Consider the following 15,079-nt stretch of genomic DNA (forward strand, 5'->3'; position numbering starts at 1 on the left):
ATAGCCAACGCACTAAGGCAATCCTTTGTCGGGACGTGTTCTGTTAGGCTTAGTCCATTGCGATCATCCAAGACATAAGAGGAGAGGTTCTGAACACTTCCAGGATGAAGGTCCCTTTTTAAAAATATTAGGTGACTCCGCGTGATCTGGCGAGCGATGAGGCACAAAACACTTAACTATACAACTATGACTCATGAGCGTGTTTATGTAAAGATGGAGTTTTGCGTCATGAAATACAAGGAGATAAACAGCCGAAAAGCAAAAAGTAGTGGGAAATGGTGATATATGGACGTGAGAAATAGTATGTATCCCGTCCGCATAGAATGCACCGTGAGTTTTTTCCCCAAGGTCCCTGGTCCTCAAGGTTGGGAATCTTGAGATGCAAGGGATTTCCTCTTTAGCCAAACAAAATACCTGCAGGCCCTTTCGCCCTTCTGTTTCCCTGATTGCCCCTCCCTGCTGGTGGTCTGGACCCCTCAGACCCCTCCAGCCGCTTACTGAACAGCCGCACCTCCGGGCAGGGCGACAGTTCTCAGTTCCAAAGCCGGCAGAGACTGGACGCATGTGTAACTCACCACTCTTGCGATAACGGAGTCCCATGTGCTGTGGCTGGCTTTTCAGTGTCTGTCTTCTCTCAGCCACTCGTAGAAAGAAAAAGCCAGGTCTTTTTTTTTTTTTTAACATTTATTTTTGAGAGAGAGAGAGAGAGAGAGACAGAGCACGAGCAGGAGAGGGGCGGAGAGAGAAGGAGACACAGAATCCGAAGCAGGCTCCGGGCTCCGAGCTGTCAGCGCAGAGCCCGACGCGGGGCTCGAACCGATGGATGTGAGATCGTGACCTGAGTCGAGGGAGGCCGCTTAACTGACTGAGCCACCCAGGCGCCCCAAGCCAGGACTTTTGTAATGACTTTCTCCATAGTCATCCGCCTGTCCTACAAACCCCCCCCCCCACCCCTACTTAGCCCACCACACACACCCGCTCACGCCAGCCAGTTTCTCTCCTAGATCCCAGACTCTCTGGCATATGCCCAGCCTAGGGCAGATTCAGTCACCTTTTCTTCTCCTGACATTCTAGGCTGAATTTAATCCTTCCGCACACTCCTTCCTCATCAGATACCTTAAAAAATGCTTCTCGTTGTACTCCTTGTACTTGTGACACGTGTGCCACCATATCTGCTCGGTCCCCTTGGGGTGAGTGTGGGAGGCAACAGGGCAGACGAAGGAGCTTTCGAGCTTCTATCCCAGAGCCATCTTTCCGACCCTCAGATCTCTTCTTCCCCTTTGTTCTCTTTCCTGTCAGTCAAATTCTGTCTCATTACAGATGAACATCTTCAAGTACCCGCATTTACATATAACATCCATAAGATAACTTTTGTCTACGGCAAAAAAAAAGGAGGATGATTACATTTCACATATAATTGAAAATGGGGTTGTTCATCACGCACATGAAAACCTCAATCAATTATTTGTAATTTGTCTTTGGTCCTCACATCAGTGCCTCGCTGAAGCCTTTCACTGAATGTGAACGTTTCCTACCTAGTGAAAGAACTTTCTGGTAATATATTTGTATTCATTATGTAATCATTGGGACCTGGTATAAGATATTTCGCTCTCTAATTCTGATGCTGTCAGTAAAGCCTCATGGAGCTACGGCAGAATTTAAAACACAAGCAATAGAGACTTCAGATAGGAAGGCAAAATGCCACTGGGAAAAACCAGAGTTAGCTGGCCTTTATGGCCTTATAGAGTCTTACCCTGTATTATCGCAGAGCTTAAGAGTATCTTAGCCTTTCAGAGCTCGATGAAGCTTTGAGATCATGTGGCTTTACTCTAATTTGGAAAATGGAGAAACTGAGGCCCTGGGAGAGAAAGGAACTCATCTCAGGTCATATGCTACTCAGTGGCAAAGATAGGAACCAAAGTACTCAGTAACAGCTAAAAATTAACACCAGAGGGGCACCTGGGTGGCTCAGTCGGTCAAGCACGCGACGTCTGCCGTCGGCTCGGGTCATGATCTCACAGTTCGTGGGTTCGAGCTCCGCATCAGGCTCTGCACTGAGCGTGTGGAGCCTGCTTGGGATTCTCTGTTTCCTCTCTCTGTCTGTCTCTCTCTCTCAAAATAAATGAATAAACTTAAGAAAAACTAACACCGGAAATGTGGTTGAATTTCAACACCCTGATTGTCCCAACAAGGCGAAAGAAGAAAAAAACAAAAACGTGTAAGGAAAAAAAATCCGAATCGTGGGTTTGTTACTTACAGCCACGAGTACTTGCTTCGGTTACAAATGTGTTTCTTTCGATTTGTGACCCCAGATCTAATGGGAAGCAGGTATGTTCTCGAGAGCGCGCCCTTAAAAGAGATACCGGGATAAAGAAATTTATGGGAAATCTATGTGATTGGGGGTCACGGGAGTTCAGGCCCCATGAGTGAAAGAAAAGACGTCTCACGGAAGACGGAGGGTTGCACTGAGAGGCACTTTGATCAGAAGGCAGCGTAGAAAAACTTACGTGGGAAGTAACCTTTCAAGTGGGACAGTGATTACAGGCTAAGAGCAGCTTGTCCAAAGTAAAGGGCAAGTACCTACGCCCCCTTCGTAGAGATGTCCACGCGGAAGCTACCTGGACCTGGACAGTAAATGCTTTGATGGAAAACAAATGACGTCTGGAACACGAACGGCGCACACTTCCTTCTATTTTGAGCACCCCTCTGAGCAATTGATGTGTTTAAGCCTTTTACTCCTCCCCACTGTGCCGTAAGGCAGTTATGAGTCATTTCCCAACCGGGGAAGCTGAAGCCTGAGAGGTGACGTGTGTGAGAGGCTGGGGGCTGCCGTAACAGAGCTCTGCAGACTGGGGTGGGGGGGGGGCTCCAACAACAGAAACCGGGGGTCTCGGTTCTGCGCTCTAGAAGCCGGAGATCACGACGTGGGCAGGGCCGGCTCCTTCTGCAGCCGGGAGGGAGAATCTGTTCCAGGCTTCCCTCCTGGCCTTCTCCCTGCATCTCTCTGCGCATCCTCCTCTTTCTGTGTCCAAACGTCCCCTTTTTTTTTATCAACACACTGGTTATATTGGATTAGGGCCCGCTGTTATTTATTGTTTTTTTAATTAAAAAAAAATTTAATGTTGACTCAGTTTCAAGAGACAGAGAGAGCAAGCAGGGGTGGGACGGAGAGAGAGGGAGACACAGAATCCGAAGCAGGTTCCGGGCTCCGAGCTGTCAGCACAGAGCCTGACATGGGGCTCGAACTCACGAGCTGGGAGATCATGACCTCAGCCGAAGTCAGACGCGTAACTGGCTGAGGCGCCCAGGCGCCCCAGGGCCCGCTGTTACTTTAACTTGATTATCTCTATAAAGACCTTCTCTCCAGCTAAGGTCACACTCCGAGGTACCGAGGGTTAGGGTTTCAGCATATGAATTTTGGGGGCACACAATTCAACCAGTAACGGTAGGCAGTGGGTTCAACGTCGCCAGCCAGTAAGTGGTGAAGTTGCAGTTCAAACCCGGGGCAGTCTGGGCCCCGGAGTCTGCTCCGAACCATTCCTTTATAGCATCTCTCAATTTTAACCTCAGTATCGCTAGAGGTTTATACCAAGTGGGACAAAACTTGAAACATCTGTGGGGCCTAGTGATGCAAACACGTTTCCTTCCGATGCAAAAGTTGCCTGAAATTGACACCAGACAATGGCGATGCCTCGAACGGTGTCCGGGGGGAGCCATCACTTGGCGGTCAAGGATGAGGCTGCCTTCCCTCCCCTGACTCACCTCCCGTTGTGCACTACACGCAGCCTTTCTTCCAAACCCAGCCATTGCCTTGCCCCGAACGCTTGTGCCCGCGCCTTTTCCCACCTCTGGGACTTCGCCTCTGCTATTTGTTCTAACTGGAATGCTTTCACTCTCTCGTGGGAAAATTGTATTAATCCTTCAGAGTTTCTCTCCAACCTCATCTCTCTCTTGAGATCCCGACCAAATGTGGTCTTTTCCTCTTTTGAACTCAAAAAACTTTTTGAGGATATCGTAGCAATTCATAGCATAATTTCTTTCAGGACACTTGTATCCGTGCACCTTAACCTTTTATTTATTTTTTTAATTTACTTATTTCTTTTTGAGGGAGAGAGAGAGCACGCAAGCAGGGGAGGGGCAGAGAGAGAGGGAGAGGCAGAATCCCAAGCAGGCGCTGTCCTGAGGACACGGGGCTTGATCTCAAGACCCCGGATCATGATCTGAGCTGAAATCAAGAGTCAGACACTTCACTGGTTGAGCCACCCAGGCGTCCCTGTGCCTGTTAACCTTTTAATCTTCCCCCCTCCAATTCCATTCACACACTCCCACTGACAATACCTTTCATCACCCCGAGTGCCTTTTTTGCGCAATTCCAGATACTTTATTTAAAAAAAACTCCCCCGCTTTGGGTCACCTGGGTGGCTCAGTCGGTTGACTCTTGATATCGACTCTTGATATCGGCTCAGGTCGTGATCCAGGGTCTTGGGATCAAGCCCCACACGGGGCTCCGTGTTGACTGTGGGGCCCGTTTAAGATGTTCTCTCTCTCTCCCTCTGCCCCTCTCCCCCCAACTCATCCTGTCTCTCTAAAATAAAATAAAAAAAAAATTAAAAACCCACTGAAACAATGACAAAATTTCCCCCAGCTTTATTGATCTATAATAGACAAATAAAGTTGTATATATTTAAATAGGTCTACACTGTCAAACGATTACCGCGATCAACTGAATTAACATATCCATTTCCTCACATAGTTACTTTTTTTGTGTGGTGAAGACACTTAAGAGCTACTCTTTTAGCGAATTTCAAGTATACAATACAGCGTTATTGAATATAATCGCCATCCAATGTACATTGGGTCCCCAGAGCCCATTTATCCTACATAGCTGAAATGTTGTACTCTGATACCATACCCCCATTTTCCCCACTCCCGCAGCCTCTGGCAATCACTATTCTACCCCGTGCTTCTATGCGTTTGACATTTTTAGATTTCACATACCATGCACCATTAGTCTTTCTGTATCTGGCGTATTTTATTTAGCATCATGTCCTTAAGATACATCCACGTTGTCACAAACGGTAGGGTTTCCATCTTTTCAAGGGCTGAATAGTACTCCGTAACGTACGTATATGGAATATATATATATATTTGCAATATACCTGGAATATATATCACATTTTCTCTATCCATTCATCTACGTCCCCTTAGATTGTTTCCATGTCTTGGCTATTGTGAAAAATACTGCGATGAGCATGGGAGTGTGGTTATCTCTTCAAGATATTGATTTCCTTTCGTTTGGATCTGTACCCTGAAGTGGGATTGCTGGATCATGGCTTGACTTTCGTTATCAGCCCACAAAAGTCACCCCCCCCACACATTCTTTTCTTCATACCCATATCTTTCTTTGCATTCTTGAGACAGCTTTATTAACATATCGTTGACATATAAAGATTGCATATGTTTAAAGTATAGGGGGTGGGGCGCCTGGGTGGCTCAGTCGGTTGAGCCTCCGACTCCTGCTCAGGTCATGATCTCACAGTTCGTGGGTTCGAGCCCCGCGTCGGGCTCTGTGCTGACAGCTCAGACCCTGGAGGCTGCTTCAGGTTCTGTCTCCATCTCTGGCTGCCCTTCCCCCTCCCTTCCTCTCTCTCTCTCTCTCTCTCTCTTTTTCTCTCTTTCACTCTCAAAAATAAATAAATTTAAAAAAATGAGAACAATAAGGTATGGGGCGCCTGGGTGGCTCAGTCAGTTAAGTGTCTGACTTTGGCTCAAGTCAGGATCTCACGATTCATGGGTTTGAGCCTTGCGTAGGGCTCTGTGCTGACAGCGCGGAGCCTGCTTGGGATTCTCTCTCTCTCTCTCTCTCTCTCTGCCCCTCCCCACTCTCAAAAATTAAATAAATAAATAAATAAATATTAAAAAAAAGTAGGGGTGCCTGGGTGGCTCAATTGGTTGAGCATCCGACTTTGGCTCAGGTCACCATCTCACGGTTTGTGAGTTCAAGCGCCGCGTCGGGCTCACTGCTGTCAGCCCAGAGCCCGCTTCAGATCCTCTGTCCCCCTCTCTCTCTGCCCCTCCCCTGCTCATGCTCTATCTCTCTCAAAAATAAACATAAAATAAAATGACTGTATCATGATCAGGACGGCCGTCCCTAACCCACATGTGCTCCTGCCAGCAGGTCATTAAAGCCCCTCATCAGAGCACATAGCTTGGTAAGTAGGGCATGGGCTGGATTTCAGCCTCTCTGCAACCACCTTGGCCTGGAGCGTTTGTGCAGTGAGCAACCTATACAAACGTATACAGTGGCCATTTTGGTGTCCCCCAGTCATATGCATATTCATAAGCACTTCATCTGGCAGCATCTTGTGGATCCTAAAGGGAAAGACACTTCGGGAATATTCCATGTACCTCCTCTTCGGCTGGATCATGCCCACCAACTTGCCTTTCTAGAGCATTTCTCCCTGATCCCGGACTTGATTCTCTTCTTAGCCTAAAAACATTGCCTGACTTGGGCAGACTCGGTCAAAAACAACGCGATCACTTTGCTCCACCAGGACGCCCATCGCTGCTCAAAAATCGTTGTATTTGGTTCATTTGGATTTCCCAGAACAGCCTGGCCGCGAGTCGTTCCAAACTCCCCTGCTCGCTTCCCAAGAGCGGTCCTACTCCTCACTTCCTACCGTGTAGGACACATGTCTTCCATCTCCTCAACACGTCTTTCCACGCACTTGTTGCCTCCTCACTTCCCCACCAGGTCTCAGAGGAGAGCGTGCTTCTTCTCTCCCAGGCTCCCCCCCGCTCCGGTGCTCCTTTTCTTTTAATGTTTATTTAGTTTTGAGACACACAGAGAGACACAGAATCCCAAGCAGGCCCCGCGCTATCAGCGCAGAGCCCGACGCAGGGCTCGAACTCCCAGAACGCTGAGATCACGACCCGAGCTGAGATCCAGAGTCGGCCGCTTAACGGACCGAGCCACCCGGCGCCACCCACCTGCGGTGTTCCGAACGCGCTTGTCTCACCGCTTTCAAGGTCGCGCTTCTCCCGTTGCCTCTTTTGTCAGCTCTCTCCAGTCTCTCCTACGAAATACATTTTATTTAAAAGGCACACGGCGCCTGTCTCTTGAAACAGACAAGCCGTCACATTCTCACTTGATGCTACTCCCCAGTTGCGGGTTAATTGGGGTTTCTTTTTCTCATTCTCTTTCAGCCCCTTCTGTCGATACTGCGTCTCTCTGCCCCTGTGCCCCAGCCCGCCGGCAACCTGATTCCTGAGCCTTGCACTCCCCTCATACTTTTAGAGTTGCGACCACCTCCCCAGACGCAGTCTCCTGGCCCTGCGGTGGTCGTTTGCGCCATGAAACTTCTCGCCAGCTTCTCTGAACGCCGGCTGCCCTCTCCTGCTTCAAAACGTTTCCTTCCTTACAAATCTGGGACTTAGAAGAAGCCTGGTTCTCCTCCTGTCTCGGTGAGAGAGCACCGCCCTGTGATTCGTTTGCTGTCATCCTTCAGTTCCCAGCTACCCCCAACTGTGGCCATTGCCTGGGATGCCATTCTGTGCCCTCTGTAGAAGGTACAGGACCCCAGCCCTCAACACTGGATGTGTTTACTGAGTCGATCCTCCGCAACGCGGTCCTCCCTTGAAGCTACTTCTCTTCCCGACAATGACTCTGAACTTCAGCGTTGCCTTTGACTTCTCCCTCTCGCCGCCACCAATTCTGTGCTCGAGGCTCAGAAATCCATGCTCACGTTAGCGTAAGAAAAAGCAATGAGGAGGCCACACCTGCCACCCATACACACAAGTCACAGAGGGCGTTCTCACACCAAATCTAAGCGATCGGGGGGTTATTTACTGTTTCAGCACACTACGTGCTCAGGCTCGGATCACTGAGAGCGGACATTAACAGACCCCTTTGGAGCTGCGGCCTGGCATCTTAATAGCATTACACTGTAGAATAGCCATCTTATGTAACGGTTTGAAATCTGGGATCCTCCTTTCTTCTCATGCAGAAGAGAGCAACGTTCAAACCACGTTAATTGATGTGTTTTGATCAAGAAGAAGCCAAGGTTCGGCGTGAGGCTTATTTCCACAGTGACTAAGTGGAAAAGTCAACACATCAGTCTTCCCGAGCCCGCAGAACTCGCATTTCCATTCTTCCGTCCCGCAACTGACATTAAGTAGCTCAGATTCAAATGCAAATGCCAGCACGAGAATGCAGACACACTTTGAAATCAATAACATCGTTTTGTCAGGCAATTCATTTAGTATTTCTAAAAACCCGTGAAGTTTAAAAAACAAGGGAGTTGAAAGCTAGCTCTCCTGTTCCTCGAGTTTTAATGAGCCTGTTCCTTGCTGTGGGACAGAGAAGCCCTCATTATAACTTGTCAATAGAGCATTGGCACCCACGATGGAGGGAGCCCTGTGATCCCAGTTAATTTTCTTTCCTTTTTTTTTTTTTTTTTCCAATCTGGATATAGTTGAAAAATCTTCTAATGGGAAAACTAGCCGTCTGTTTGAACTGTTGCTGTTGTTGTTTTCTTCTAAATCATAGACTCGTCTCCTTAAGAATAGCATGCTACTCTTACTGGGCTGGTAAAATGTGTTTGACCGAGACTCTATGGGCTGCGATAGTATGTGCCCATAAATGATATGCAACTCTCCTCTCTCTCAGATGAGCTCCCACACCAGACCTTAGCCTTTGAAACAGGAAAGATAGGATGTAGGATTCTATTGCAGAGTGGGCTTTTGGAGGTAAAGGCGAGAAAAGGGAGACAATTGGTGGGGGTGGGGGTGGGGAAGCAATTCACCTACCCCTTGACATTTCACTTGACACTGTAGCCCTCAAAACCCTCAACAAGCATGAGACGAAGCACAGTCCCCATCTGATCTGAGCTAGGGTTTGTGGTTTTCATTGCTGGGACTCATCGATGACTCCGTACTGCTGCGCTACAAAGTTCCGGAAAAAAATCTCCCTGCTTCTCCCTCCACAAGCCCTGATTCAAGGCAATCTGGTGTGTGTCAGAGTCGTTTGTATTCTACCAAAAGTCTCCTTTGGTTTGGTTTCGGGGACGGGCTGTAACATCCTACCGGTTTAGTGAGGTGCATTCATTCAGCAAACGCAGATTCGGTTCCATGCCCCTTGTTATAAATACGCACTGTGTGTCAGGCACGGGCCGGGCGCCAGGATCGCACAGGAGAAAATGCAAGTTGCAAAGTGATGGAGTCCATGCCACCAGCCTGCTTAGCGATGCAACATCACCCACCCAAAATTTGATGATGTTTGCCGCGTTTGGAGAGGTTTTTTTGGTCCTGATGAGACTCCAGGTTCTGCAAAGCACTCTGTTAGTCAAAGTTTAAAATACAGGGTACCTCAGAGCATACTCCGACTCCGGGCTTTCTTCTTTACCGTATTCTAGAAGCAGGGTGCCAATGGGCTTTACAGTCGCAGACGTTCAAGTTAGAATTCTGGCTGGATTTTTGGTAGTTGTGTGGCCCTGAGCAAGTGACTGCGTCCATGAGTTTCTGAATCTGTAGAATGGGCGTAAGAGTGGTCCCTCATTCCCAAGGATATTGTGAGACTTGAATGGGCTGACGCCTGGACACAGTTTGTCATGGGTTAGTCAGTGTTCAGCAAATGTCAGCCCAGACTTATCGTTCTGGGTCCCTGCTTAAGAAAACATACAAATAGGGGCGCCTGGGTGGCTCAGTCGGTTGAGCGTCCGACTTCGGCTCAGGTCGGGCCGATCTTGCGGTTTGTGAGTTCGAGCCCCGGGTCGGGCTCGCTGCTGTCACTGTGGAACCTGCTTGGGATGGATCCTCTGTTCCCCTCTCTGTGCCCCTCCCCCCACCCCCTGCTCACGCTTTCTGTCTTTCTCGAAAAGAAATATTTTTTAAAAGGGAAACATACAAATAAAAATGATATGGGGTTCTTGTCCCAGCTTTAAGATTGGCCCCCCTGGTTGAAGCTGTTAGTACCTGGAGTGACAGCAGGTGCAGTAGGCTCATTTCTTGGCATGACATTGTGAGCTCCCGCGCATGACAGTCACCCCGGGTGCCCCGCAGGGTCTGGGAGCACCCCACTCACTTCCTGCACGGTATCAGGGTAATGCTCTGCTTCCAGAAAGAGTTTCCAAAGGCGGCAAGAATGATGTCCCAGAAGACCTGGTAATGATTTGTTACCCAGAGTTTTAAATGGAATATGTAACTGCTGAGGAGGCAAAGTCTCCTATTAACCCCATAGGGGTTCTCTTAACTGTGTAGAACTAAAGAGATTGTCACTCAAAAGAGATCTTAATTCTAGGGTTTATTCAGTTATACTTTTTTTTCCCCTAGCAAAGACGCTGAAAATGTAGAAAAAGGAAAGATCAAGCATTTTGCCATTACCGTTCGAAATTTCTTTGAACTTGTTGACCCTGTGGTATTCTCAGAAGCATCTGAATACTCATTACAAAACTACCCTGCATTTTTAGAACACCTTCTGTATGGCAACCCAAAGCACTCCGCGACACCGTACAATCTCATCCTGCGTCGGTGACATTTCTCTGCCACGAAGTCAAGCACAAGTCAGATTAGTCACTTCACTCTGCTAGCCACAGAAGATCGCGTCCCAGTGACATTTATCTCTCTGTTCCCAGCGTTCCTTGATGTATGGATTCCCGGGAGATCTGAGGCCAAGGGTCTTACACATTAGAGTCTATTTGATGGCATTTTTGTGTGCCTCCTTCTGGCGGCCAGGGTCAAGGTGAGTTGCCCCTTAGTTGGCTTCTCCCCGGACCAAACAAGAAACAAAAGTGGGGCGAGGGTTGAGGGCCCTGCAGGAGAATACCCTATTCTACTTTCTCGATTCAGCCCGTGAAGACCACTTTGCCACAGTGTTACCCAGCCAGGCTCACCCAGTGAGGTAGGGTAGCCGTGATTTGCCTACAGCATCTCTCAAAAGATACTAGTGTCAAATCAGTTTATTCCCCGGCTGTGTCCTGTGAATACACGGTGTGAAACTGAGTCCATTTTTGTTTGTTTGCGTGTCCGTTTTTTCCCAAAGCCGCTTCTAGCCAACAAGCAGCGTGTTGCGATGGAATGCTTAAAACGGCCTCGGGATTCAGTCTGGCTTCTTCTGTCCCTTTAACTTCCTCTGTTGCTTTTGCTTCGTAGAATGAGTTACGTTCTCGAAACAACTCGAGGGGTCTGCGCGCACGCGCGTGCGCGCACACACACACACACACACACACACACACACACAAACACACACCATGAATAATGATGTGGAGGACAAAGGCAAAATGAAATGTAGATAAAATTAAATTTCCTTATAACCAGCAGCCCATTGAGAAATACTTGTGGGGGCAGAGTATGACATTTCTCCAGGAACTCCCACTGTCTTAATGATAATGCCTTGCTAGAGGGAAAAACCACCTTAGCTTGACAATAATAGCTGGGCCTTCAGGATCCTGGAAGTCTTCTTTACCATATGAAAATCCATTTGGAACCTTCCCTAGACTTTACTTTGCTGAATAAAGGCATTGGTTCCTTGGCCGTTTTACTTTTAAATACCTATTCGGCCATTTCAGGTGTCACCTCACCAAATCTCACAGCTTTTGTTATACTATCACCCAAATGATTTTAACGGAGTCTTTTTTTTTTTTTAATCTTTTTTAATGTTTATTTTTGAGAGAGAGAGAGACAGCGTATGAGTGGGGGAGGGGCAGAGAGAAGGGAGACACAGAATCCAAAGCAGGCTCCAGGCTCCGAGCTGTCAGCACAGAGCTTGACCCGGGGCTTGAACCCACGAACCGGGAGATCGTGACCTGAGCTGAAGTCCGACGCTTAACCGACTGAGCCACCCGGGCTTAGTCATGAGTAAACTTCTATTTCTCTATAGCAACAATGGATATAGACCTTAATAAAAACCTCACTTTCCTTCCAGACATACTCTCTGATGAACATAGAGATTACTGTATCCATTTGAAGATGAAGATTTATTTGTCATTGGTTCCCTTGCCTTGCCGTTGACTCTTCCTGGCTTTCTAGAGGAATATCATTCATTGCCTTTTGAAGTATCTGTCCTTGTGCATATCGGGAGCAGTTGTGACCCTTGTTGGACAAAACGTAAATAGAGGTGGGTACAAAGAGGGACTCTGAATCATATGCTTATCTGCATCCCTATGTCACTACCTGCCCAGCTGGGCCCTGAGGCCCGACTTTCTATGCCTCTTAGTCCTCATTTCTACCTACCGAAATTCCAGCTATCTTCTAAAGTTATACTTTAATTTCTCCGCATTAACACCCTCCCCTCCCCCGCCACCGCCCCGGGGAAGGGATCTGTTTTACACGAAGGAGCTCAGAGGTCACCTAAACTCCGTGGTTCTCAACCTGGGCGAAACGTTGGAGTCGCTCGAGGAAGTTTAGAGGAAACGTCAACGTCCGGATCCCGAATGGGGTCAATTCAATCAAAATATCTTGGTGCGAGGTACAGCCTGGGCACCAAGATGTTTCAGAGGATGCCAGCGGCCAGAGAGGATAGCCATGGCCCCAAAAGTTCCATGTGGCTGCAGCTCGGAGAGTGAGGGTGCAGGGCAGGGGCAAGGAGGAGAGACCGGAAATGTTGGAAAGGCTCAGCTTATAATCCATGCCAAGGAGTTTGGCCTCTGTCCTGGGGGCCCTGGGAGCCTAAGAGGGGTTTTAACTGGGAAGCAACATGAGCAGTTTGGTGTTCAGGGAACGTTTGTTATCGGACAGAAAGTGATCGGCAGAAGCATCATTCCTAACCTAGACGTGCCAGGCCCCATGCCTCCCGTAAGCACAGGCTCAGTATCTTCCCCTAAAAACCGGCACAGGAATTCTTTTTTCAGACGGCGAATACAGATTCTTTCCAAAGAGCTAACCTTGATGGAACGGAGCGCCTGCCAATTAGCCGACAAAACCTTGCAGGCCAAAGCTTACGTAAAGGTCCTCCCTTGCTCTGGAAACAGAGACCGGCAGCTGTGGGAAAACAGGTCCGGACCCTTCCCTGCCCTGGTAAGTGGGGTTCAAGAGTCCAACACGGCTGTTCGTTGAATTGAACACTGCTTGTTAAAATTATACTCGAAATAATGGTCAGCAGGCAGGCCTTTATTTTCCGACTCCCTACTTCTTGGTGATATCATGGGTAAGCGAGGCCGCCGGAGGGGTGACCTCTGGATGTGGCATTATGGGTGTGCACACACAGAGACATGTACAAATACGGTCCGCGGTTCATTGTGATTTTTGGAGGGGCTGGGGAAAGATTACCAGCCGAAATAGTGTAAGCCGAACCTGACTGAGGTGTTTCCAGTGGCATCGCCTTCGTAGTGATGATGCCCGTCGTCCGCACTGGGCAGCCTTCCTTGTGATGCCAAGGAGGGCGGGTGCCTGGGCCCAGTTCAGAGTATACTCCAGGGACCCTCGCGGTGGGCGTTTCATGGCTGGAGTCTCATCTCCCCCGCCTCCCGCCAGTGCCAGCTTCGTTTTCCTCTGATTCAGAGAAAAACAGCACATCTGTTTGAAATTATATTTACTTTACATTGTCACCTGGAAGAAAAGGCTTCTGCTCATGAAACTGGTGAATTAATATGGAGCGCTTGGGACTAAATGTGATGGATACTCTCAGCAAACACCTGCACCATTAAAGGCAATTTTCTGAGACCAAATGCTGTTTTAGGGAAGATAGAAGCGACTGTAATTGAAGTCTTGGGGAAATGTGACCCTTTATGCCTTCTCTTGCACAGAAATCATCGCATGTCGTTATGTTGAGGTAAGCATAAAATTTCAATTACATTTTGGCATCTGAACGTGAGAATGCCGCAGTTTGCCCCCCCCCCCCACATTGAATTCTCTGCCTGTATCGGCTGTTTATCCCTTCCTTTCCTGGGCAAGAAAGATTTAGGGATTAAACAACAACAACAACAACAACAAAAAGAAATTACCAAAAACAAGAAATCGTAATCCATGTAATTACTCTAATTGGCTAATGGGGGTCTTTCCTCAATAGCAGATAATTCTTTGCCGTTTTACAGACACGTGTTAACACTTCCAAAGGCTTCTGTGAGAGGGGTTCGCTTGTCTGCCTCGCCCTACGCGGCTGAGCCGAAAGCACGCATCGCGCACATCCTTGGCAAACAGACGCAGCCCTTGAATTTTCCTGCGCGCAACTTATTTTTCTGAAGTTTCCACTCCATTTGTTTGTTGAGACGATGCCTAATGAAGTATTCACCGATGCCAGCGCCGCTAATAAAACGTAAATCAAATCGGGCTCTCCATACCATTCGTGCGCTAGAAGGAGGCAGCCGTGAGAGTTCCTGCTTGTTTCCAGCTGTTTTCTTGTCATTAGCTTTTAATTTCAACAGCTACCTCCTCGGGCCGCCCCTCTCTTTTCTCAGCGCAGGTATTTGTGCTGTTCGCGTGATTGTCAGTTCTGTTCTGCTTGAGAGGTTTCAGTGTACGTTGCCATGGTTACAGGTGCCAGGATGGGAAAGAAATGCGCATTCTTGACTCTACGGTACATCGAAAAGGAGATGCGTCTAACTGGATTTCAAGGAAAGGGATATTTTAACACAGGGTGGAGTGCACACCCTACGGGACACTTGGGAAGCCAATGAACACTGTTAGTGTGATACGGAATATCACCTGAGCGAGTAATTTGGGCAGTTTGAGTAGCTCTCGGCGCCGCCGCCGCAGACCGCCAGTGTCGTCTGTTTGCCTGCATTTGTTGTTTTCTCCCATTCCCCAGCAGTGGGGTTCTGTAAATTTGGTGACATGGCAGTGAGCGCTATAGTCGTTCAAGGGCCCGGGGACACGGGGCTGGCTCTGAGGTTTTGCAAAAGCCCCCCTTCTCGTTTGTCGCCAGATGGGTTAGGGGACGGCTCGGGGGGACTGGTGGTTTCCCTCTCTCCGACGGGAGGGGCTCTGGAAAGCTGGTCGCGGGACGGCCCCCTCGGCCTTGCTGTGATGCTCTCTCTGTGCCCACCTTGCTGCTCAAGACGGTCTTCCCTTCCGAGAGCAGAGGCTGCCACTGCTGTCGCCAGTCTCTCTCCCTGCGCCCATCCTTTGTGCGTCTAGGGCCCGCTTC

The sequence above is a fragment of the Lynx rufus genome, unplaced genomic scaffold (genome assembly GCF_022079265.1).
Source record: "Lynx rufus isolate CCGP_SWC_20201006 ecotype Redwood Valley unplaced genomic scaffold, mLynRuf1.p SCAF_19, whole genome shotgun sequence".
Classification (NCBI taxonomy): Eukaryota; Metazoa; Chordata; class Mammalia; order Carnivora; family Felidae; genus Lynx; species Lynx rufus.